General features: G+C 44.5%; 1 pseudogene; it reads right to left on the reverse strand.

Annotated features, from left to right (window-relative positions):
- Nucleotides 1-282: 282 nt before the first annotated feature.
- Nucleotides 283-11,913, reverse strand: LOC129543317 (BOLA class I histocompatibility antigen, alpha chain BL3-7-like; annotated as a pseudogene).
- Nucleotides 11,914-26,555: the final 14,642 nt, after the last annotated feature.

The following is a 26,555-nucleotide window of genomic DNA, read 5'->3' on the forward strand; positions in this document are numbered from 1 at the left end:
CCATCCTTCTATCAAAGTCCCTGCCCTTTCACTCAGGGGTCTTTGAGGGGTGGTGGGGGATGGCCAGTTGAAGTAGGGTTAGTTCTTGTGCAGAGAAGATATGAAAATGTAGAATTTAATCTATTGCCACTTCAAGCTGTGAGGACTGAATAGCAAAGGAAACCCGTCTGCAGCTTGGGAAGGAAAAAGTAGATTTGCAGAAAGAGGTGGAGAGTCACATTGTGCTCCTTTTCAAGTCTGACTCATTTCTTAGTGGCTTTGACCAATTAAAGGTTATCGCACTTACCAGATGCTCATATTAGGAACCTTCTGGGATGAGACTTTTTCTTCCAAGTCAGCCTCCAGGCTAATGGGAAAAACAAAAACAGGAGACTGTTGCATTTCCAGCCCCCCAGATGTACAAGGATGAGAGATGGAATGGTTCTTGCGGAACGTATGTCTGGCTTAGTAAGAACTGGAGTGACCACAATGTGGGCTTCCCTACATTGAAATTTATAGCTCTTTGTAGCCTCTGGGAACCCAATCTTGACAAGCTCCCTCCACTCTAGTAATAGTTACTTCATCCCCTTGTGGGTTTCCCAGTGGCAACCCTGGGGATAATGTACCTGACAGACAATTCTCCAGGAGATTCAGGGAATTATAAGATGTGGAAGTTGTTAATAGCCTTTCAGGAAGGATTGTAACACATCATTCCCCCAAGAGGCCCTGAGACAACACATATCAACTATTACATGAATAACAAATAACCTCTTCTGGCATGAGTTGACATTCACTAAATATAGGCTTTATCTTCCCTGCCTGCAGCACTCTGTCAGCAGTACTGTCCTTGGGCTTAAAATTCGTAATCTATCAATGTTGCCTGAGATAAAAAAGGACCCATTTGGGGGCAAAGGAGGTGAGACATCACATGGTCAGGACTCACTTGTCTTATCAGATATCCATCCCTGCGAAGCACTCAGCTAATGGAACAGTGGAATGGTCTCTCTCTCTTTTTCATTTTGTTTGTTTATTTTTGGCTATGCTGGGTCTGTGTTGCTGTGTGGGCTTTCTCTAGTTTCAAAGAGCAGGGGCTACTCTCTAGTAGTGGTATGCGGGCTGCTCACTGCAGTCTCTTGTCACGGAACAGGGCTCCAGAATAAGCAGGCTCAGCAGTTGTGGCCATAGACTTAGCTGCCCCGTGGCATATGAGATCTTCCCAGACCAGGGACTGAACCAGTATCTCCTTCATTGGCAGATGGATTCCGAAGTACTGGACCAAGAGGGAAGCCCCTGGAAGGGCCTCTTAAAGTCTCAGGTAATGTGTGAGCTTAGAGGTAACACCCAGAAATGTGTGGATGCTGTACTCCAAGAGCTGTATATGCACTGAAAAATGACCAATATACAGCTGTATTTTCCCACTGCTGTAATGTATGTGGGTATCCATTGCTCTGATGCTTTCTCATCCTGGCCCTACCCTGGCCTTTCCTGGTGCCCCTCTCCTCAGGGGATATGAGACAGGACTGCTTTCCCTCTGCACACAAGTAAGAAGAGGCTGAGATAATGAGTGTTGGGAGAAGTTATCCTCATTCTCTTGGGAGAAAGAAACAGGAGCCACATGCCTGGGCTCTCTTCCTTCCCAGGATTCTCCTTTAATAAACATGTCAGGTATTGTTTTAAGGTATTTACATAATTTAAATCTCATAAGAGTCCATGAGATAGGGACAGCTCTCAAGCCCATTTTGCAGACAAGGAAACTGAGGTCTCTGGGAGCTTGACTTACTGTCATTTGGTTGAGCCATGATTCTAATGAAACAGTCTGACCACTGAGTCCAAGTGTGTACTTACTCTGCTGTGTTGACTCCCATAGGCTGTCCATCTGCCTCACTAAGAGTCACCTCCTCTGGGCTCTGACAACTTCCCTTCCCCTCTGGGCTGTGAGACTGGCGGGGAGTCTGTTGTGTTTCCCACATTCACTACAGATGATCCCTGAGGTCTGAAGTGACAAGAGAGTTGGTCCTATGTTGGCTGATGGAGTGTGTTCGCTGGAGATGGGGGAAGGGAGGCTCACATCTGGGCTGTGGGGCGTCAGCGGTGTTTGCATCCAGGGTGTGAGCTGGGCTCTCCAGATTCTGAAGAGGGAAGACCAGCAGGGGCCGTGCAGGGTTTCCTCATTACTGTGATATTTCACAGCCTGAAACACAGCCTCATGTGGGCCTGAGGTCCCAGGGGTGTTCACTCTTCTCCTTCCCATCTCACTGCCCTGACTGCTCTTCTTCCAACTGACACCCTGGGAACATCTCTCCAAGGAGGGATCTGGCCACACCCTTGCTCATCAGCACTTCCTTCCACCCTGCCTGCTGCTCCCTTCGGGGGCCTCCCGAATGGAGCGAGGAAAGCAACTAGGATAAACAGAGAACTTGACATTATGCTGTAAAGAGAAAGCAGCGTGTCTGTCTTTAAGAAAGGCAAGGGCTGCCTGAGGGGAGAACACTGAGTGGCTTCCTCTGAGTTGTTAGACTGGAGGCATTAGTATTCTGCTGGATGTTGGTAGGGAGCTGACCTCAGTTTCTCGAAACAAAGATGTTTCCAACCCAGCTGCTTCCTTCATCAGAGATTGCAAGCAGGGAAGACAAGTAGAAAGTCAGCCAGCAAGATGGGGTTTTGCTCTTCTGTGATCTAATCTCAGGAGTGATGTCCCTGTTGCCATATTCTACTGGTCAGAAGCAGGTCACAGCTCCCACCCACACTCAGGGGAGGAGAGTCCACAAGGTGTGAACCCAGGAGGCAGGGACACTTGTGTGCATCTCAGAGTCTGTCTGCACAGGGACTTTCCAGGTCAGAGAAGCAGGAGCACGAGGTAGTGAGCCCTACGCCCTGGAAGTGGTCACACATGGGCTGCATAGTCACTGAACAATCTTTGTCACTGTGGGTCCACCTTGAGTAGGATAATCTGCAGAAGTGATACAGTAAATCTATGTTCAAACATTGAGAAAATTCCAGAGTGTTTTCCAAAGCAGCAGCACCATTTTATATTCCCATCAGTATGTTTCATACTTCCAATATCTCTACAGTTCCCGGGTGGCTTAGGAGTAAAGAATCTGCCTGCCAAAACAGGAGATGCAGTTTCGACCTCTGGTTTGTGACGACACCTGGAGGAGGAAATGGTTCAGTTCAGTTCAGTTGCTCAGTCGTGTCCTACTCTTTGGGACCCCATGAGCTGTAGCACGCCAGGCCGCCCTGTCCAACACCAACTCTCAGAGCCCACCCAAACTCATGTCTACCCATTCCTATATTCTTGACGGGATAATCCCATGGACAGAGGAGTCAGGTGGGCTATAGTTTATGGTGGGGGCAAAGAGTTGGACACTACTAAGTGACTGAGCACGTGTGTAGGCAGTATCTCTACATCCTCTCAGAGATGTGAATCTTGGTTTCTGGATTTTCAAGGAGGGGATGCCTCTTAGCTTCCCACACAAATAAGCTCTGGCTTATATTTCCTGTTATAGCTTATAAACTTGAGAAAATCAGAGGTAAGGTTTTTCCAGATTTGGCTAACACCCTAAGGATAAAAACATATTTTCTCTCTGGATACTGCCCACATTTATATTTTGGCCTAAAAAAATCATTTCCTTCATATTGTAGTTATGGAAAGTTTTTATACTTTATTACTTTTATTTTGTTTCCCTGGAAGAGGCAGCCTTAAAACCAAGCCCACCATGTTACTGGAAATGGAATCTCCATGACCTATTTTTTCACCCTTGCTATTTTTCTGGTGCCAGGGTAGGTCTCTGAGTACAAGTACACCTGAACTAATGATACTTTTATCTCTTCTGTGAGCCAGTGCTGGTTTCTGAGAGGTTTGCTATCAGGTCACAATAAGAAACATACAGACTTTGAAAGTGAGCGTAAGCAAGTAAACTTCTACCTTATTTCAATCCACACTGGTAATTGTCAGCATCCGATACCAACATAGTGTTTTTTTTTTTAAAGCCAAGATTGAGGCTTTATCTCAGCAAGCACAGTTAGTAGCTGCTGAGAATGAAAAGTTCAAGGTGAAGCTGTCTCAACCATTCCAGAAAACACACAGACTCCAAGAAGGGAGTGAAGTGTACAAGAAGGGAGGGAAGAGAAAGAGGCTGTTGAAACATGTGTTAGACACGGAAGTGAAGGGCACAGAACCGGTCATGTCACAAGCAAATGTGTCGAGAGCAAATGTTGTCCCAGCTCTGAAGAACAACAGTAATGATATTGTAAATGCTAATATGGAATTAACCATCTGAAAAGAGGACCTTCTTTGGTGTTTCAAAAGAGTAACTGCAGTTGGGTTTGAAATTTGTACTGTTTCTATCAAAAACATTTTGGCTTCTTGTTGGATGAAAAAAAGAAAAAATATCATTGGATCTGCTAAGATAGTTGAATCATTAGCTCTCCATTGACCAAGTCCCCATGGTTCAGGTAGACTTGTATTCAGGCACCTGCCCTGGCACCAGAAAAATAGCAGGAGTGAAAAAACAGGTCACGGAGAGTCCATTTCCAGTAATATGGTGGGCTTGGTTTTAAGGCTGCCTCTTCCAGGGAAACAAAATAAAAGTAACAAAGTATAAAAACTTTCCATAACTACAATATGGAGGAAATAATTGTTTTGGCCAAGATATAAATGTAGTAGTTTGGTGAAATTAGTAGTTTGGTATCTGAACTAGTAATTTTTTAAGACCTTGATGGGGGTCACAAACTGATAAACTGATAAATATTATGGATACTTTCTCCAGTAGGATGTTCATGTACAAAGGGATATAAAGCAATATAAAATATCAGTATACACACATAAACACACACACACACACACACACACACACACACACACACATACGGACTTTCCCAGTGGCTCAACAGTAAAGAAACTGCCTGCAATGCAGGAGCTGCAAAAGATGTGAGTATGGTCCCTGGGTTGGGAAGATCCCCTGGAGGAGGACATGGCACCCCACTCCAGTATTCTTGCCTGGAGAATCCCATGGACAGAGGAGCCTGGTAGGCAACAGTCCATAGGGTTGCAAGAGTCAGACATTACTGAAGTGACTTAGCAGATATGCATGTCTATATATATATGGAACCCATGAAGATCTCTAGATGTTGGCTTTTTAATCCGAGAAAGAGACAAAGGCAAGGAAAGGACATTTTGAGTAATCATTCATCATTCAAAAATGGACTCCACTTATCTAGAAGCTGGATCCCATCACAGAACATTAGAGAAGTGAAAGATATCATATGTTAGTCACTCATGCATCCAGCTAAACTTAAGTGCCTAGAATGTACTAGATCAAGTTCTGGTCTAGATCACTGGTCCAAATACTGAAATTTGTCACTTTCGCCCCATCCCTTCCCCTTACCTCTGGGACTTCCCCGGTGGCTCAGTGGTAAATAATCTGTAATGCAGGAGACCTGGGTCCAATCCCTGGGTCAGGAAGATCCCTGGGAGGAGGAAATGGTGTCCCCACTCCAGTATTCTTGCTTGGAAAATCCCATGGACATAGGAACCTGGCAGGCTATAGTCCATGGTGTCCCAAAGAGTCAGACCCAACTTAGAGACTAAACAATGAAAACCCTCACCTCTACCTCCAAATCTATACCCACTTCCCAATTGAAGGGAATTTCACACTTAAACATTTTGGTCAGAGTCCGAGATCACCTACCTCCATGAAGGAGAAAAACTTGTTTCCTAAACATTTCTGCAGGTGGAAGTGGAACTAGGTTCCTCCAGTCACATGGACTCCAAATAAGGACACAGTGAGAGAGAGAGAACTAAGATCATGGCATCTGGTCCCATTTGGTTCAGTTCAGTTCAGTTCAGTTCGGTTCAGTCGCTCACTCGTGTCCGACTCTTTGTGACCCTGTGAATCATAGCACACCAGGCCTCCCTGTCCATCACCAACTCCCGGAGTTCACTCAAACTCATGTCCATCGAGTCAGTGCTGCCATACAGCCATCTCATTCTCTGTGTCCCCTTCTCCTCCTGCCCCCAATCCCTCCCAGCATCACTTTGTGGCAAATAGATGGGGAAACAGTGGAAACAGTGGCTGACTTTATTTTCTTGGGCTCCAAAATCACTGCAGACGGTGACTGCAGCCATGAAATTAAAAGACGCTTGCTCCTTGGAAGAAAAGCTATGACCAAACTAGACAGCATATTAAAAAGCAGAGACATTACTTTGCCAACAAAGGTCCATCTAGTCAAAGCTATGGTTTTTCCAGTAGTCATGTATGGATGTGAGAGTTGGACTATAAAGAAAGGTGAGCAGCAAAGAATTGACGCTTTTGAACTGTGGTGTTGGATAAGATTCTTGAGAGTCCCTTGGACTGCAAGGAGATTGAACCAGATCATCCTAAAGGAAATCAGCCCTGAATATTGATTGGAAGGACTGATGCTGAAACTCCAATACTTTGGCTACCTGATGTGAAAAACTGATTCATTTGAAAAGACCCTGATGCTGGGAAAGATTGAAGGTGGGAGGAGAAGGGGACGACAGAGAATGAGATGATTGGATGGCATCACCAACTTGATGGATATGAGTTTGAATAACCTCTGGGAGTTGGTGATGAACAGGGAGGCCTGGCATGCAGCAGTCCTTGGGTCGCAAAGAGTCGGACATGACTGAGTGACTGAACTGAACTGAGACAGAGAGCCTGGCATCATGCTGAAGGTTTTGATATGCACAGCATGAATCGTGGTAGTGTTATTGAGATGCCAAGGTCAGCAGAGACAGGAGGCCTAGCACCAGAGTCCATCCTCCAGCTAAGGGAGTGTCTGTTTGTGAACAGTGGCTTCTGCTCCCCGTGCAGGGGCGGTGGTTCCCAAGTGGTTCCTCACCTGGGAGAGACTGTGGATGCTGAGCTGGCTGTGAATCCTCAGGCTGTTCTGTGACTTTTCTTGAAATAAAACAAAACCACAAATCTCACTCTCTTTCTCTCCTTTGCAACAAATTGAAATCCTTTTTCTTCCCACAAAGAACTTCATAAGTATATCATGTAGGGAAACTTTCAGAGATTTTTTTCCTCTGTTTTATTGAGATATGATTGATATAAAATATTGAGTGAGTGTACAACCTGTGATTTGATACTTTTCTCTATTGCACAATGATCAGCAGCAGAACCTTAGCTTACACCTGTATGATGTCACATAATTACCATTTCTTTTTTTGTGGTGAGAGCATTTCAATCTGCTCTCTTAGCAACTCAGAGACTTTATGGTATCAGACTACTTTCTAAAATGTCCAGTTGCCTATACTGCTTAGAAGAGAAAACATATATCTGCCAGAAAATGTCTTGACTTTTTCTTCCCATTTAAATGTGGATTTAAGCCCCTCTGCATCCTGATCACTCTCTGATCACAAGCCTCAGTGGCTCCAAACCTGACTGAGCATCAGGACTGCTTGTCAGCCTTCTTACTAAATACTCAGGTCTCTTCCTAGACCCAGCTTCTCAGAGTGTTGAGCATGGAGTCCAGGAATCCCTTGTGAACAAGTCCTATAGGGGAGGCTGATGCACATCCATGTGGGAATCCTGGTCTATAACCTCACTACTAAATCTGTGACCTGAAAGTCAGCAGCATCAGCCGCAAACTTGTTATGAATGCAGATTATCAGGCTCTACTCCTGACTGTCTAGATTTAATGAGAGATCTAGGTGAGCACCAGCATCTCCAGCTTGGTCACCTCACCATTTCCTACAGTTTCCTTTAGTTCATCACTCACCCTTCACCTCCTGAGTATGTACAGCAGCCAGACTGAAGCTTCTAAAGAGTAGTCACAATGATTGTGTTCTGTGAAAAGCATCTTTTGAATCCACATCTTACTCAGACAACATCAACACCCTTGTAATATCATCTAGGTCTATATGATCTGGTGAAACATGGGATCTCATCTCAATTCCTCGTTCTTCCAGCTGCACCTGCCTCCTGGCTCTTTCTTGAACACAGACACTCTCCTGCCCTCATGCATTTGCACAGGAGATTGCCCTGCCCAGAGAGAACTTCCTCTGACATCTGTGTGGACATTCCTTCATGTCCTTCACATCTTTATTCAGTGGTCACCTTCTCAATAAGGCCCACACTAACCACATGATTAAAAGAGCCACCTTCTTTGTCCCTACACACATATGCTTCCTCAAAAAATTTACTAACCTCTAAGGTAAACATTCCCTCACTTACTAGGCTCACTCTGCCCCTTCTCACCAGAACACACTTCACAAGGCCAACAAGGTGTGTCCATTGTTAGTTCACTGAGGTTTCCTAGATGCAAAAATAGTGTGTCATTTCTCTGGCACACGACAAATAGCAGTTGAATGAATGATCAGTGTGGAGTGCCTCCCTATTCTAGAGACTGTGTCTTTATTACTGTGACCTCAGGCCATTTGCTCCCTCTTGGGCACTACAGCACAAGGTCCATTCGCATTGACGTCAGCGCTGCCTGTATTTTCCTCACAAGGACTGATCTCCCATCCCTCCCACACAGATCAGTCTGCACTCTACACATAATGATATTTTCTCTTCAGAAAAGATGATGTCAGGTTATAGGTCCTACATTCCAACCTACTGTGAATCTATTAGACGCTGCTTTATAAATCCCCATGAGCTTGGACTGGAGCCAGCACTAGCATTACTAGATGTAAGGGCAGAGAGAGGGACCAAGCTGCACAGAAGGTAGAAATCCAGCAAGAATTAAGACAAGATGTGAAACAGCTGGGTCCCTCCTCCCTGCTAATCCCCAAATCTGGTTCCTTAAAAAGGATGCAGAAAGAATGGAAAGGGGAATCCAGGAAACAGTCTTAGCTGGGAGAGATGAGAATTTCTCTTGATACCACTGAGATCCTGTGTGCAGGGATCCCTTCGTCTTGTGAGGATAATCATTAGTGAAAATGACTCCTGCTGCTGTCAAGAGATGAGGACACCCAGGGCAGAATGAGACCAGAACTCTACACATGAAAAAGAACAGTCATTATTCAAAAACGAAATAAGCAACACATAAACACGTAAACACAAAGAAAGGCATGCAGGCAGGACCTAGCATGAGCTAACCTGACCTGGTTATTGGAAGTCTTCACTGCCTATGGTCCTAGAGACAGGACAAGGCCCAGGTGAGTTCTGAGTTCGCAAGAACACATGTCCTGGTGGGACAGGGAGCCACTGAAAGGACACAGACAAAGCAGTTGAGAAGATGACCCAGCCAAGACTGACCACGTCAAAGCCACGATACACTGAACACTGACTGGGCACAGGCGTTGACCATGCTCAGCTCCTCACAGCCTCCTCCTGTCCCTCCAGCAACAGGCTGAGCACAGCAAGCATAACAATTCTGGAAGGTTCTCAGTGCTTCCATGTACTTCCTCTCTCAAACTTTAGAATCCTCTCCTTTAATATCCCTACGAACCTTCACAGCACCAGTTAGAAAAAACATTCATATAAACAGATTTTATTTTCAAAGGAAATATGACATAACTACTCAGTGCACACGAAGTGAAGACAGTGATGGAGAGGATCCAGCTCTGTCTCTGCTGGAACAGGACAGTGGATCAGGTCAGGGTGGGGAGGGGGTGTGGTAGGCAGGGGTGGGCCAGTCTCCCCACCTCCTCACATTATGCTAATAGGAGCACAGACACGTTCAGAAGCAGCTGCAGAAAGAGGGGTCTGGGGATCTGACGTCACAAAGTGGGACCGAGCATCACTCAGTCCCCACAAGGCAGCTGTCTCACACTGTGAAAGAAAAGAATCAGGAACAAGTTCAGGTCGGTCATGTAAGCGCTGACATTCTCCACAGCCCCCCACATGCTCATATGTCCCACTCAAAGATCCCCACCACCCAGTGTGTCCCCTCTGCCCCAACTGCTCTCCCAATCTAGATGCCCTAGGGTCTCACCTTTAGGAACCATGAGCGGCACATCAGAGCCCGGGTCACTGTCACTGCCTGGAGGAGAACAAGACCAGGATGTGATCAGAACCCACAGGAGAGAAACTAGAGAAGGAATTTTGAGGACGGTCAGTCCCCCATGGCCTCCTGTCTGCACCCTGGCAAGGATCTCAGGAATCATATCCTTTCTGTACTTACTTGCAGGCTGAGTGTAGCTCCCTGCTTTTTCACCTGCAAGAAGAAAATATCACATGAGAGGCCAGGGAGAAGACTGAGTCAAGAGATCCTAGAGGAACCCCCTAGTCCTGGACCCCACAGAACTTTCTGGAACTGTGACCAAAATCCAGGACAAAATCAGGAGAATGAAGAAAGGTGCTGCTGCGGTGACTGGACAAACTGCCGTCCTGGAGGTCTGTTCTCAGCAGGGACCCCCCACTCTGATCTTCATGTGCTGAGAGATAGGCCCCGAACTGGAATTACAAGGTGAAGAACATGTCTTTCATTTCACATGTACTTTACAAAAGGATCAGTGTTAGCATCAGCTCAGACTCCGCATGTGTGTGTGAAGGGTACTTTCCAATAACCAGGCAGGTAAACTTTTACCCGGGTTTGAAACTCCCAGTGAGACAAGAAAACTCAGATCCCTCCGTCCCTTCCCTACCTGAGTGCTTCTTCCTCCAGATCCCAGCTTCAGTTACCACAGCTCCAGTGACCACTAGTAGAACCAGACTAACAATGATGCCTATGTTGAGGACGGAGGACTGAGGAGGTTCTGTGGAGAAAAGAGAAGGGGCCCACACCTCAGGTTTGAGTCCTGACCTTGCTGAAGGGGTCCAGAAAGGCTCCAGCTTTATCTGAGAAGAAACTCCACCCCAGCCTTCTCCTGACCCCATTTCAGCGTGAGGGTCTCCTGAAGCCCCTTGTGCTGCACATGGCACGTGTATCTCTCTGTTCCTCTCCAGAAGGGCCTACTAGAGCTGCCCATTTCTGGAAGGTTCCATTCCCTGAAGGCCTGGTCTCCACAAGCTCCATGTCCTGGGTCTGGTCCTCCATGTCACGCTGCCAGGTCAGTGAGATCTCAGGGTAGAAGCCCAGGGCCCAGCACCTCAGGGGGACCTCATGGTCAGAGATGGGGTGATGGGTCACATGTGTCTTTGGAGGGTCTGTGGAGGATGAATCAGAAAATTCCCATTTAGTGTTACCTCCATGGGTCCCGGAAGCAGCATCCTGTGACCATCCTGAGAATAAACAGGACAGTGGTTTTGAAAAGAAGCAGGACAAACACCAGACACCAGCCTGGACTCGGAGGCCTGGGCATGTTCCCGAGTCCTTGGAAAGTTCTGGAGTCAGGGTGAGAGCCAAGGTAGGAAGCACCATGTAAGGGAGAGAATACAGAGTAAGGTCCTGACTTGGGTGGAGGCCAAATGACTCAGAAAAGCTGGAGTCAGGCCTCCAAACATATTCTCAGGGTGAGAACTGGCCCTGAGAGACAGTCATGGGTCACAAGATGGCACCCAGGGTGAAGGAGCACCGCTGACCAGTTATCTCAGGGATGGTTTCCTGCTTCTTCCCCAGAGAGACTGGATTCCTTAATTGTCCTTCAGAGAAGTGGGGCCACTGGGGAGCCACTCTCTTGTACAGAATATGGAAACCTGGGCGGATTCCTCCCTCTGCTGACAAGAAGCTGGGGCCCTGTTCCCACAGGGACCTCACTTTCTTCTCCTTGTGTGAAGCCAGCTCCAGCCTGAGGGGAGATCAGAGAGGCCCTGCGCCTCTCGTACCTGCGCACAGCAGCGTGTCCTTCCCGTTCTCCAGGAGTCTGTGGAGCCAGTCCACGCATGTGCCCTCCAGGTAGTTCCTCCTGTGACCCGCAGCACCGCCCTGCTCAAACTTGAGCCCGGAGATCTCAATCACCGTGTCCGCCGCGGTCCAGGAGCGCAGGTCCTCGTTCAGGGCGATGTAATCTTTGCCCTCCTAGGCAATCTACCAGAACTCGCGGAGGAGGCGCCCGTCCCGCCCCTCGCCGCAGCCGTGCATCCTGGAGGGTGTGAGACCCTGACCCGCCCCAACCACCCGCAGTGATTAAACCCAACCTGAAAATGAAACCGGGTCAAGTCCCTACCAGCTCCTCCCGGACTGGGGGGCGGGAAGATCCCATAGTGTTGGGGTGACCCTTGGACCCAGAAACTCGGGGCGACCCCGACCGGTCCCTGGGGATGGGGGTCGTGATCTGGATTTCATGGATTTCATGGACACAAGCATCATTGGCTTTCAGAGCTACGTTTTGGAGGCCACGTCTCAGGTGTAAATCTTCAAAGTTAGGGTCCCAGATGTGGAACACTTTGTTCCCCAGGGAAAAACTGGCAGTAGTGACTTCCCTCCTGATTCTATATTGTGGCTCTTAGGGTGGGTTTATGTAGAGATTTTGTCTCTGCCTCTTCTAATCGTTTATTTATTTATTTTTATCTCATGGGACTAGTTGACTCACGGGAAAAGACTGATGCTGGGGGGGATTGGGGGCGGGAGGAGACGGGACGACAGAGAATGAGATGGCTGGATGGCATCACCGACTCGAAGGACATGAGTTTGAGTGAACTCCGGGAGTTGGGGACAGGGAGGCCTGGCGAGCTTTGATTCATGGGGTCGCAAAGAGTCAGACACTACTGAGCGACTGAACTGAACTGAACTGAATGATTTCAGTGTAGGTTTTTTCTTATTCACCTTGTGGATAGGATTCACATAACTAGTTTCTGCATTTCTTTTAGAAGCAGTTGTTCTGTGTATAACTGCAGATTCAGTGTGCCCACGGGAGGAAGGGGGATCTGGAGCCTGTGTGTCGTGAGTGAACAGGAACCTTCTAGCCTTTTGAGCAGCTTCCTCTCTCCTTCTCTCTCTCATTGCCATTTTTGTTTCGCTTTGTGTCTCTGTCTGTCCCTCCTTTTCTCATTCTCTAGTTCTTGTTCTATTCAAGTCCTTTAAAAAAAACTATTTATGTTGAAATAGTTGCAAACTAACAGAAAGGTCTAAAGATAGTATAGAGACATCTTGGTTATCTTCGACCTTTTCCCCAATGGTTATGCATTATATAACTATAATACAAGTTAAAAGCTAGGAAACTGACATTGGTACAACATATGTATAGAGTTCCATGTTATTTTTTTCACATGTAGATTCCTGTAGCTACCATCATGGTCAAAATATGGAATTACCCCATGACCACTCACATCGCCTTTGTGATACCCCTTTATAACTACACTCCTTCCCTCTCCTCCTCTGCACTCTCCATAAACCATCCCTCACTCCTGGGCATCACTAACTTGATACCCATTTCTATTATTTTGTCATTTTGTGGATGGAATATAGCTGGGATCATTTAATATTTAACCTATTAAGATAGACTTATTTTCATTCAACATAATACTCTTGAGATCCATCGAAGATGTTGTCTGTATTAACAGCTTATTCTTTTTCATTGCCAAGTAGTATTTCATAGTTTGGATGTACCATTATTTGTTTAGAATATTTTAGTTATTTTCAGCTTTTTGCTGTTACAGATAAAACTGCTATGAATAATTGTGCACAGGTTTTTGTGTGGAATAAATTTTTGTTTCTCTGTCATAAATGCCCAAGAACATGATTACTGGGCTCTATGGCAAGTGTATATTTGGTTTTTAAAGAAATATCCAAGCTCTTTTATAAAGTAGATGTATCATTTTATAGTCTCATTAGCAACGTATGAGTGATTCAGTTTTTCCACAATGAAGTCAACATTTGATATTTTTCCCATATTTTTCATCTTGGTTTTTCTAGTAGGTTGGTACTCTTAATGGTCTTAATATGTGTTTTCCTGATGGTTAGTGATGCTAAACAGCTTTTCATGTGCTTATTTACCATTTGTATATTTGCACTGCTGAGTTATCAGTCAAGTGTTTTTTAATTGAGTTGTTTTCTTATTGCAGAGTTTTGAGTGTTGTTTGTATATTTTAGATATGAGTGTTTTGTATGATAAGTAGCTTGAAAATGTTTTCTTCCAGTTTGTAGCTTATCTTATTATCCTCTTAACAGAGTTTTTATCAGACCAATGCTTTTTATTTGGATGAGTCCTCATTTGTAGATTAAAAAAAAGTAGATTATGCTTTTGGTGTATTATATTCCCATATAAAATAAGAATTTTACAAAATAGCATAGGAAGAAAGCATGTAATTGCAAATAAGCATTTATCAGTTCAGTTCAGTCACTCAGCTGACTCTTTGCGACCCCATGGACTGCAGCACGCCAGACTTCCCTGTCCATCACCAATTCCCGGAGCCTACTCAATCTCATGTCCATATTGTCGGTGATGCCATCCAAACATCTCATCCTCTGTCATCCCCTTTTCCTCCTGCCTTCAATCTTTCCTAGCATCAGGGTCTTTTCAAATGAGTGGGTTCCTTGCATCAGGTGGCCAAAGTATTGTAGCTTCAGCTTCAGCGTCAGTCCTTCCAATGAATATTCAGGGCTGATTTCCTTTAGGATGGACTGGTTGAATCTCCTTGCAGTCCAAGGGACTCTCAAGAGTCTTCACCAACACCACTGTTCAAAAGCATCAAGTCTTAGGCGCTCAACATTCTTTGTAGTCCAATTCTCACTTCCATGCCTGACTACTGGAAAAATCATAGCTTTGACTAGATGGACATTTGTTGGTAATGTAATGTCTCTGCTTTTTAATGTGCTGTCTAGGTTTGTCATAGCTTTTCTTTTTATTTCATGGCTGCAGTCACCATCTGCAGTAATTTTGGAACCCAAAAAACAAAGTCTCTCACTTTTTTCATTGTTTCCCCATCAATTTGCCATGAAGTGATGGGACCAGATACCATGATCTTAGTTTTCTGAATGTTGAGTTTTAAGCCAACTTTTTCACTCTCTGCCTTCACTTTCATCAAGACGCTCCATAGTTCCTCTTCACTTTCTGCCATAAGGGTGGTATCATCTGGATATCTGAGGTTATTGATATTTCTCCCAGCAATCTTGATTCCAGCTTGTGCTTCATCCAGCCCAACTTTTCTCATGCATATAAGTTAAATAAGCAGGGTGACGATATACAGCCTTGATGCACTCCTTTCCTGATTTGGAACCAGTCTATTGTGCCATGACAGTTCTAACTGTTGCTTCTTGACATGCATACAGATTTTCAGGAGGCAGGTCAGGTGGTCTGGTATCCCCATCTATTTAAGAATTTTCCACGGTTTGTTGTGATCCACACAGTCAAAGGCTTTGGCATAGCCAAAAAAGCAAAAGTAGACGTTTTTCTGGAACTCTCTTGCTTTTTTGATTATCCAGAGGATGTTGGCATTGTTGATCTCTGGTTCCTCTGCCTTCTCTAAAACCAGCTTGAACATCTGGAAGTTCACGGTTCACTTACTGTTGAAGTCTGGCTTGGAGAATTTTGAGCATTACTTTGCTAGCATGTGAGATGAGTGCAACTGTGCAGTAGTTTGAGCATTCTTTGGCATTGCCTTTCTTTGGGATTGGAATGAAAACTGACCTTTTCCAGTCCTGTGGCCATTGCTGAGTTTTCCAGATTTGCTGGCATACTGAGTGCAGCACTTTCACATCATCATCTTTTAGGATTTGAAATAGCTCAACTGGAATTTCATCACCTCCACTAGCTTTGTTTGTAGTGATGTTTCCTAAATCCTACTTGACTTCTCATTCCAGGATGTCTGGCTCTAGGTGAGTGATCACATCATTGTGATTATCTGGATCATAGAGATCATTTTGTACAGTTCTTCTGTGTATTCTTGCCACCTTTTCTTAATATCTTCTGCTTCTGTTAGATCCATACCATTTCTCTCCTTTGTTGTGCTCATCTTTGCATGCAATGTTCCCTTCATATCTCTAATATTCTTATTAATTAGAAATAAAGAGATCTCTGGTCTTTTCCATTCTATTGTCTTCTTCTATTTCTTTGCCCTGATCACTGAGGAAGGCTCTCTTATCATTCCTTGCCGTTCTTTGGAACTCTGCATTCAAATGGGCATATCTTTCTTTTTCTCGTTTGCCTTTAGCTTCTCTTCTTTTTGGACTTCCCTGGTGGCTCAGACGGTAAAGTGTCTGTCTACAATGTGGAAGACCTGGGTTCAATCCCTGAATCAGGAAGATCTCCTGGAGAAGGAAATGGCAACCCACTCCAGTATTCTTGCCTGGAAAATCCCATGGACAGAGGAGCCTGGTAGACTACAGTCCATGGGGTCACAAAGAGTCGGATACGACTGAATGACTTCACTTTCTTTCTTTCTCTTCTTTTCACAGCTATTTGTAAGGCTTGTCAGAAAACCATTCTACCTTTTTGCATTTCTTTTTCTTGGGGATGGTCTTGATAACTGCCTCCTGTACAATGTCGTGAACCTTCGTTCATAGTTCTTCAGGCACTCTATCAGATCTAATCTGATGAATCTATTTGTCACGTCCACTGAATAATTGTAAGGGATTTGATTTAGGTCATACTTGAATGGTCTGGAAAAGGTCAGTTTTCATTCCAATACAAAGGAAAGGCAATGCCAAAGAATGCTCAAACTACTGCACAGTTGCACTCATCTCACATGCTAGCAAAGTAATGCTCAAAATTCTCCAAACCAGACTTCAACAGTAAGTGAACCGTGAACTTCCAGATGTTCAAGCTGGTTTTAGAGAAGGCAGAGGAACCAGAGATCAACAATGCCAACATCCTCTGGATAATCAAAAAAGCAAGAGAGTTCCAGAAAAACGTCTACTTTTGCTTTTTTGGCTATGCCAAAGCCTTTGACTGTGTGGATCACAACAAACCGTGGAAAATTCTTAAATAGATGGGGATACCAGACCACCTGACCTGCCTCCTGAAAATCTGTATGCATGTCAAGAAGCAACAGTTAGAACTGTCATGGCACAATAGACTGGTTCCAAATCAAGAAAGGAGTGCGTCAAGGCTGTATATCGTCACCCTGCGGATTCAGTGTTCTGACAGTATCTGTTTTGTAGTTATTGTTTTTTAAAGTTCCAGGGTTTTTATTGTTTGCACTCCTTTTTAAGTACATTCTTCCACATATATTTGTAAAATGACATATGAATATATTACATGAAATCACAGCCAAAGTAAGAACAGGAGACCACTGAAACGCTGTATGGAATATTAACATTTTATCATTTCCTAAGAATTGTAATTAAAAGATGCTTGCTCCTTGGAAGGAAAGTTATGACCAACCTTGATAGTATATTAAAAAGCAGAGACATTACTTTGCCAACGAAGGTCCGTCTAGTCAAGGCAATGGTTTTTCCCGTGGTCATGTATGGATGTGAGAGTTGGACTGTGAAGAAGGCTGATCACCGAAGAATCGATGCTTTTGAACTGTGGTGTTGGAGAAGACTCTTGAGAGTCCCTTATACTGCAAGGAGATCCAACCAGTCCATTCTAAAGGAGATCAATCCTGGATGTTCATTGGAAGGACTGATGCTAAAGCTGAAACTGCAATACTTTGGCCACCTCATGCGACGAGTTGACTCACTGGAAAAGACTCTGATGCTGGGAAAGGTTGGGGGCGGGAGGAGAAGGGGACGACGGAGAATGAGATGGCTGGATGGCATCACCGACTCTGTGGACATGAGTTTGAGTGTACTCCGGGAGTTGGTGATGGACAGGGAGGCCTGGCGTGCTGTGATTCATGGGGTCGCGGAGAGTCGGACATGACTGAGCGACTGAACTGAGCTGAACTGAAGAACTGTTACTGCTACAGCACATGTGTTCAGATGCCAAAGGGTAGATATCAGTTAGCTTCTTCTGTATAACAAATCACTTCAAAACTTAGTTGCTTAAAACATCAACCATTAATTTATCTCACAATTATGTGCATCAGCATTTGGGCTAAGCTAAGTGGACAGTTCATCTGGTCTCGGCTGGACTCAAATGCCTCCAGTAGGCTTCTGGGTCTACTTAGGGCTTCCTGATCTAGACTGCCACAGTTGGCATGGTTTCTATCTCCTTGATGTGGTGTCTTGTCTTCCAGTACGATGGCCTGGAATGTTCATATGGGGAAGGCTGATTTCCAAGTCCTTGTGACTGATTTATTATTTAAGATATAGTTACTCTCCTGCTTGCCTGTCCTGTCTTTCTTTGTGCATTTTTTTCCCTCTACAAATAGTAACTGTTAGGGTCTGTTCTTTGTTCCACATGGAGGGTCTAGGAGGTCACAGTGTATTTCCATAGCCTCTTTCCTCAGTCAACAATAAGTAGGGGCTTCCCTGTTGATCTAGTGATAGAATCCTGCTGCCAATGCAGCAAACACAAGTTACATTCCTGGTCCAGGAAGTTCCTACATGATGCCGAGCAACTAAGGCCATTTGCCAGAGCTACCCAGCCAGCTCTCTAGATCTCATGAGCCACAGATACTGAAGCTGGCATGCCCTAGAGCCCGTGGTCCCCAACAAGAGAAGCCACAGCAATGAGAAGCCCTTGCACCGCAGCTGGGGAAAGGCTGCATGGAGCAATGAAGAGTCACAACAAAGACTGAGCACAGCAAAAACAAAAGAAAAAATCCAACCAACGGGAGGTCTTTCCTGTTGGCCCGGTGGTTAAAGTCCTCGCTTTCACTGCAGAGGTCGTGGGTTCTAGCCCTGGTCAGGAAACTAAGATCCACATACCATGCAGCATGGCCAAACATTATAAAACAAAGAGAACAAATCAGTAAGTGGGGACACAGAGGGGTCTGTCACCAGCAAGGGCCCTACATGGAACTGCTCAGATTCAGAGTGAAGATTTGACTGATGGGAAATGGGAGCTGATGAGCAGAGTATTTTTCCTTTCTTCTCCTGGGCTGGGGATCTGTTGGATGTCTCCTAGGACATGCTTCAGGGGGACAAATGTGATTGAGCACCCAGTTACTCCATACGAACGGCAGATTTGATAGTGTATCCTTGACAAGTCTGCTTTTCTTCCTCTTCTGTCCCCTTTCTTTCACTCCTGATTCTGTATCTCCTTCTCCATTAAGGGCTTGTGCATAAACCTTTGTTTCAAATTCTCTTTTCTGGGAAAGCCTAGGCTATGACCAAGAGTCTGGGGGCTGATAAAAATGATCTCGATCATAAATACAAACTTTGTCAAATATATATGCACTGTTACCAACGCTTTGAAGTTGGGCCCTAAAAATGGTCCTTCTGCTGGGTGTTGATCTTGCTAATAGAACAAGATAGAGTTCAGATCAGGAGCAAAGGAAGTAACTTCCCTGGGAGTCCAGGTGCTAAGACTCTGCACTCCCAGTGCAGGGAAGCTTGGTTTGATCCTTGCTTGGGCAACTAGGTCCTGCATGCTGCAACTAACACGTGGCACAACCAAATAAATACATAAAAATAAATAAATATTATTAAAAAGTAGAAGCAAAGGGAAGTTTTATCCTTTAGTCATAAAATGGAGAAATGGGAGCTCAGCATCTAGAGTATGCCCTCTGCTGGACAGCCCATCTGCAAGTTGTGTGATTGGGTTCTCTCATCACTGGGAAGTGGGTGGCAGGGTTCTTCCTGGGCAGGCACAGCTGCCCTGCCTGTGGCTCCTCACCCCAGTGCCAGGTGCAGCGTCTCTGCACACGGCCTGCTGCCACCATCTAGAATTTGTTATTCGCAGTGCTTCTGCACACAGTCCCCTGAGCTGAAGTTTGGGGCACAATGCCTCTGTACCAGGCACCCTATGAGAAAGTGAAACAAGACTAAGCACCACGGAAAAGACAAAAAAGGTTAGAGTTTATTACCCAGGTTCTATTTTCATTTTCTGGCAACTGCTAATTGTCATTACTCCTGGGAACCCAAAGAATGAAGGACATTACATGAGGAGAGATTTTAGAGACAGAAGAAGACTGAAGAGGTTTGAGGCAGCTCAACATTTAATGATTGGGTAACAGAGAATTTTAAGACTCTTCATGAGATTGGAAGGAAAATCCAGAGATGTGAGAGGAAAACTCTATTAGTTGAATTAAAGGCTAAGCAGCTGTAAGAAAAAGACCCTGAAAATCCAGTAGCTTAAAGAAGAGTCTTTCTCTGTCTACCGCTGTCTCTGTCCCCTGCTTTCTGTCTCAGGCGGGGGTGTAGTTTGTTAACGATTGTGGAGTATTTCTGCTCCACTTTATTTTTAGTAGCTCCCAGCATGGCAAGCCACTCCAGTACTATTGCCTAGAAAATCCCATGGATGGAGGAGCCTGATAGGCTGCATTCCTTGGGTCGCTAAGGGTCAGACACGACTGAGCGACTTCACTTTCACTTTTCACTTTCACACATTGGAGAAGCAAATGGCAACCCACTCCAGTGTTCTTGCCTGGAGAATCCCAGGGACGGGGGAGCCTGGTGGGTTTCCGTCTATGGGGTCACACAGAGTCGGACACGACTGAAGTGACTTAGCAGCAGCAGCATTTGAAGGCTTGTCAAGACCTCTTAATGTTTTAAAGGGGGAGAATCTCATACAGCATCTAGATGGAGGTTTATTGGAAGGTGGACCATCAGGGAATAACTTTTCAAATATGTATGTATACCTCTGATAGCTTACGTTGAATGATGTCAGATTGGTGATCTCCGAAGATTTAACTTTGGGACTAGGGACCTGGCTTGATCACTCAGGAGCTTCTGTATAGCAGAGTTTTATTAAAGTATAACAAGGACAGAGAAAGCCTCTGAGATAGACATCAGAATGGGGACAGAGAGTGCCCCCCTGCTAGTCTTTAACTCTATGTTTTATGTCTGTTAGAAAGCTATTAATCGGATAAGAGAGACACCTGAAGGCTGATGGAGTTTCACCAGGCCCTCTCCCACGATATGCATTTTTGAGATAGGATGGGAGGAGATGTGTTATCCCTCAGCCATAAAACAATTGATATGAATATTGGTTTGTTGGGTTATTATCAGCCGAAAGTTATTCTTAGGTGGAACCATTTTGAAGAAAGGCAAATTGCAAAGCAAATACATCTTTTAATTAAAATAGCTTAAGAAAAACATTTTCATAAGAAAATGCATTGGTTAGCTCAAGGTTTGAGAAAAGTTAAGTTCAGGTGGAAGAGGTGTCATCATGGCAGCAGAGAATTTTAAGAGAAAAAATTCTGACACTTGTAGCTTGTTTCCTTCTGCCTCTTAAAGTGAAGTCACTCAGTTGTGTCCAACTCTCTGCAACGCCATGGACTGTAGTCCTACCAGGCTTCTCCTTCCATTGTATTTTCCAGGCAAGAATACTGGAGTGGGTTGCCATTTCCTTCTCCAGCAGATCTTCCTGACACAGAGATTGAACCTGGGTCTCCAGCATTGTAGGCAGACGCTTTACCATCTGAGCCACTAAGGAAGTCCTGCCTCTTATGGGAGAGAGAAAAAATGTCTGAGACTTGCAGCCTATTTCCTCTGTTTGGAGACCCCTGGCCTTCCTTCTTGTTACCCTCTCATATGTTTCAGGAGAAGACTGGGAGATGCGAGTTTCTGTCTGTTCCTTCCACATTTAGTCCTAAGTGGGTGGCGGGGGGTGGGGCACAGGTAGCCAGTTAGGAGCCTTTCTTAGTTTGCTACTGTCCTGTTGGACCCAGGAACGCAAGCCCTGGAGGGGGCCTGGGCTACACAATAAGGAGTGTGTCCTCTGATGGCAACCCCAAAACCTGGGTGGCCACACATTGCGGGGAGCCGGCCTGAACAAGGCCCCAAATGTCGGCCCTGGGAATGCCTTGTAAGTGCTGTTCCCTGTCCCGCCACCCCTTAAAAGAGTCATAAAACGTTTACCAGGCCTTCTTTGTTCTTCCTTGAGAAAAACAGAGCAAATGACCCTTTGCTTGGTTTCTTGTTTTTTCCCCCAGATTTATGTAGGTATGTTTTCCTTATCTCTTAAAATAGATTAAGAATGTACTCCCTAATCTTTATAGCCTGCGGACTTGTTTTTCTTATCTCGTGAGCATTAGTCTAAATGCCAAGCTTGTCTTAGAAAGCAAACAAGCCTTTGTAATCTTCTATAGATGTAATAATTAACCTGGTAAAGGATTTAAACCACATGGTATTTTTATGTACCCTGTCCCACTATCTCACTTGGTATATAAACCCTAGCCTTCTTCAATAAAGTCACTGATTTGCTTCCCGAGCATTCAGTCCTCTCGATCCCATTCTTTACTCCTTAATTCTTTTCTCAGGCTTCTACGTCGTTGCGATCCGGACTTGTTCTCTTTGCTGGCAGGCTCCGGCCACACATGTGCACAATCTCCTTTAGAGACACTGGTGACCTGGGGTGGGACAGAGGGAGAGCACGATGATGGCACCTGTTGGCTTCTCAGGTGTTTGGTGAGGATTGCAGTTGACCCCGAGATGTGTGTTAGAAGTCTTAGCTTTTAAGATAAGGAAATAGGCTTATTTCAGGGACAAGCTGGAGGTTTCAGTTTGTGTCTCTGTGCTGTTCCCTGGAGAGAGAGCCACAGTGAGTCTGGGTGAGCTTGTTAAGAACTGTTTCTCAGTTTCTTATAGCCTCATGGATTTCATGGAGACAATCTTCATTGGCTTTCAGAGCTCTATGTTTTGGAGGGTCATGTCTCAGGTGGAAGTCTTCAAAGATAAGGTGCCAGGTGTGGGACACTTAGTTTCTCAGGGAGAAACTGGCAGTGATGACTTCCCTCCTGATTGTATATTGTGGCTCCAAGAGTGGGGTTTATGTAGAGATTTTGTCTCTGCCTCTTCTAATGATTTATTTTTTTTTATCTTCTAATGCTTTTAGTGTGGGGTTTTTGTTATTCACCTTGTTTATAGGATTCACCCAGCTAGTTTCCACATTTTTTTCGAAGAAGTTGTTCTGTGTAAAACTGTAGATTCATTGTGTCCATGGGAGCGGAGGAGATCTGGAGTCAGTATGTCATGAGTGAACAGGAACCTTCTACCCTTTTGATCAGCTTCCTCTCTCCTTTTCTCTCTCTTTGCCATTCTTGTTATTTTGTGTCTCTGTCTGTCCCTCTTTTTCTCATTCTCCAGTTCTTGTTCTATTCAAGTCTTTTTCCTTTTTAGACTTTTCATTTTGAAATAATTACAGGTTGATGGGAAAGTCCAAAGTTAGTAGAGAGAAGTCTTGGATACATTTGATCTATTTTCTCCCAGTGATTTTATATTGTATAACTATGCTATGCTGTTCTTAGTTGCTCAGCCGTGTCTGACTCTTTGCAACCCCATGGACTGTAGCCTGCCAGGTACCTTTGTCCATGGGGATTCTCCAGGCAAGAATATTGGAGTGCTTGCCATGCCCTCTTCCAGGGAATCTTCCCAACCCAGTGATCAAACTGAGGTCTCCTGCACTGCAGGCAGATTGTTTACCCTCTGAGCCACCAGGGAAGCCCAAGATTACTAGAGTGGGTAGCCTATCCCTTCTCCAGGGGATCTTCCCAACTCAGGAATCGAACCGGAGTCTCCTGCTTTGTAGGTGGATTCTTTACCAGCTGAGCAACCAGGGAAGTCCATTATACAGCTATCAGTTCAGTTCAGTTCAGTCGCTCAGTTGTGACCGACTCTTTGCGACCCCATGAATCACAGCTCGCCAGGCCTCCCTGTCCATCACCAACTCCCGGAGTTCACTCAAACTCATGTCCACAGAGTTGGTGATGCCATCCAGCCATCTCATTCTCCATCATCCCCTTCTCCTCCAGCCCCCAACCTTTTCCAGCATCAGAATCTTTTCCAGTGAGTCAACTCATCGCATGAGGTGGCCAAAGTATTGCAGTTTCAACTTCAGCATCAGTCCTTCCAATGAACACCCAGGACTGATCTCCTTTAGAATGGACTGGTTGGATCTCCTTGCAGTCCAAGGGACTCTCAAGAGTCTTCTCCAACACCACAGTTCAAAAGCATCAATTCTTTGGCGATCAGCTTTCTTCACAGTCCAACTCTCACATCCATACATGACCACGGAAAAAACCAAGCCTTGATTAGATGGACCTTCGTTGGCAAAGTAATGTCTCTGCTTTTTAATATACTATCAAGGTTGGTCATATCTTTCCTTCCAAGGAGTAAGCGTCTTTTAATTTCCTGCATCTGCAGTGATTTTGGAGCCCCCAAAAATAAAGTCTGACACTGTTTCCACTGTTTTTCCATCTATTTCCCATGAAGTGATGGGACCAGATACCATGATCTTTGTTTTCTGAATGTTGAGCTTCAAGCCAACCTTTTCACTCTCCTCTTTCACTTTCAAGAGGCTTTTGAGTTCCTCTTCACTTTCTGCCATAAGGGTGGTGTCATCTGCATATCTGAGGTTATTGATATTTCTCCCAGCAATCTTGATTCCAGCTTGTGCTTCTTCCAGCCCAGCGTTCCTCATGATGTACTCTGCATAGAAGTTAAATAAGCAAGGTGACAGTATACAGCCTTGAAGTACTCCTTTTCCTATTTGGAACCAGTCTGTTGTTCCATGTACAGTTTTGACTGTTGCTTCCTGACCTGCATACAGGTTTCTCAAGAGGCCGGTCAGGTGGTCTGGTATTCCCATCTCTTTCAGAATTTTCCACAGTTGATTGTGATCCACACAGTCAAAGGCTTTGACATAGAAAGCAGAAATAGATGTTTTTCTGGAACTCTCCTGCTTTCTCCATGATCCAGCGGATGTTGGCAATTTGATCTCTGGTGCCTCTGCCTTTTCTAAAACCTGCTTGAACATCTGGGAGTTCACGGTTCACATATTGCTGAAGCCTGGCTTGGAGAATTTTGAGCATGACTTTACTAGCGTGTGAGATGAGTGCAATTGTGCGGTAGTTTGAACATTCTTTGGCATTGCCTTTCTTTGGGATTGGAATGAAGACTGACCTTTTCCAGTCCTGTGGCCACTTCTGAGTTTTCCAAATTTGCTGGCATATTGAGTGCAGCACTTTCACAGCATCATCTTTCAAGATTTGAAATAGCTCAACTGGAATTCCATCACCTCCACTAGCTTTGTTCGTAGTGATGCTTTCTAAGGCCCACTTGACTTCACATTCCAAGATAATACAATTTAAAAACTAGGAAACTGTCATAGGTACAATGTGTGTGTTTAGGTCTATGTAAAATTTTCTCCGTGTAAATTCCTGAGGCTACCATCGCAATCAAGATATGGATATATCCCATCACCATACACATCTTCTTTGTGATACCCTTTTATAGTCACAGCTAGTCCCTCCCTTCCCCTGAAAATGAAAGTTGTTCAGTCTCATCTGACTCTTTAGACCCCCTGCTCTATACAGTCCATGGAATTCTCTAGGCTGGAATACTGGAGTGGGTAGCCTTTCCCTTCTCGAAGGGATTCTTCCCAACCCAGGAATTGAACCAAAATCCTCTGCATTGCAGGTGGATTCTTTACCAACTGAGCTATCAGGGAAGCAGCCCTCTCCCCTGAACCCTCTGTAAAACCATCCCTAACACCTGGGCAGTACTAATTTGGTCTCTGTCTCTATTATTTTGTTATTTCATGGGTGTTATATGGATGGGATGATATTTAACCTATTAACATAGACTTATTTTCATTCAACATAATACCCTTGAGATTCATCCAAGATGTTGTATGTATCAATAGATTATTCTTTTTTATTGCCAAGTAGTATAGAATCCCAGGGATGGGGGAGCCTGGTGGGCTTCCATCTATGGGGTCACACAGAGTCGGACAGGACTGAAGTGACTTAGCAGCAGCAGCAGCAGCAGTATTCCATGGTATGGATGTACCAGTATTTGTTTAGAATATTTTAGTTGTTTTCAACTTTTTCCTGTTAAGATAAAGCTGCTATGAATAATTGTGCACAGGCTTTTGTGTGGAATAAATTTTTGTTTCTCTGCCATAAATGCCCAAGAGCATGATTAGTGGACTGTATGGCAAGTGCATTTTCAGTTTTTAAGGAAACAGCCAAGCTCTTTTATCAAGTAGCTGCATCATTTTATATTCTCATTAACAACGTATGAGTGATTCAGTTTTTCCGCAGTCTCACCAACACTTGGTATTGTTCCTATATTTTTCATTTTTGTTGTTCTAGTAGGTGGATGGTGATATGTCCTCATGGTTTTAGCCTGCATTTTGCTGATGATTAGTGATGCTAAACATGTTTTCATGTTTCACAAAGACATCTTTACCATGTGTATATTTACATTGGTGAGTTATCTGCTCAAATGTTTTTTAATTATTTTCTTATTGTAGAGTTTTGAGAGTTCTTTGTACATTCTAGATGTGAGTGTTTTCTATGAGAAGCAGTATGAAAATATTTTTTCCCAGTTTGTAGCTTATCTTATTATCCTCTTAACAGGGTCTTTAATAATGATTTTATTTTGCTGAATCCTCATTTGTAGATTAAAAAAAATAGATCCTGCTTTTGTTGTATTATATTCAAATAGAAAACAAGAATTTTGAAAAATAGCATAGGAAAGAAAAGCATGTAATTTCAAGTTAGCTTTCCTAGATAATGTCAAATTATTATCCAACATTATTTTGCCAATTAATATTTACAGCAGCAAGATTGAACCGGGAAGAAGTGTTAATAGCAGGTCTATGATTCTCTCCTGGAGAAGGCAATGGCACCCCACTCCTGTACTCTTGCCTAGAAAATCCCATGGACGGAGGAACCTGGTAGGCTGCAGTCCATGTGGTTGCAAACAGTTGGACATGATTGAGCGACTTCACTTTCACTTTTCACTTTCATGCATTGGAGAAGGAAATGGTAACACACTCCAGTATT

This window comes from Moschus berezovskii, chromosome 23 (genome assembly GCF_049115385.1).
Source record: "Moschus berezovskii isolate FMDL1 chromosome 23, NW_MosBer_1.0, whole genome shotgun sequence".
Taxonomy (NCBI): domain Eukaryota; kingdom Metazoa; phylum Chordata; class Mammalia; order Artiodactyla; family Moschidae; genus Moschus; species Moschus berezovskii.